We start from the raw sequence: 369 nt of genomic DNA on the forward strand, positions 1-369 counted from the left end.
CGAGGACCTCAGAAAAAGAGTTGGTGTTGCTCATCAGGCTAGAAAAGGTTTCAAAGCCATCTCTAAAGATTTTGGACTCCACCAATCCACAGTCAGACAGATTGTGTACAAATAGAGTTAATTCAAGAACACTGTTACCCTCCCCAGGAGTGGTCCACCAACAAAGAACACTCTAAAAGCAAGACTTGTAATCAGTGGTGGGAAGAGTACTGAAAAAATATACTCAAGTAAAAGTACCATTACCTTCCAAAAAATGTAGTGCGAATAGAGTAAAAGTACTTGTCCAAAAAACTACTCGAGTAAGAGTAAAAGAGTAGCCTATTTAAAAGTACTCATGAGTATTGAGTAGTGAGTACTGAGCTGTGGATT

At 38.8% G+C, this 369-nt stretch overlaps 1 protein-coding gene across 2 annotated transcripts in view; it reads right to left on the reverse strand.

Moving 5' to 3' along the window:
• The window catches only part of LOC107685700 (protein shisa-4-like), an 8,301-nt gene that overhangs the window by 4,033 nt on the left and 3,899 nt on the right, over positions 1–369 (reverse strand). The window lies entirely within an intron of this gene.

The sequence above is a fragment of the Sinocyclocheilus anshuiensis genome, unplaced genomic scaffold (assembly GCF_001515605.1).
Source record: "Sinocyclocheilus anshuiensis isolate Anshui unplaced genomic scaffold, SAMN03320099.WGS_v1.1 scaffold257, whole genome shotgun sequence".
In the NCBI taxonomy this organism is placed as follows: Eukaryota; Metazoa; Chordata; class Actinopteri; order Cypriniformes; family Cyprinidae; genus Sinocyclocheilus; species Sinocyclocheilus anshuiensis.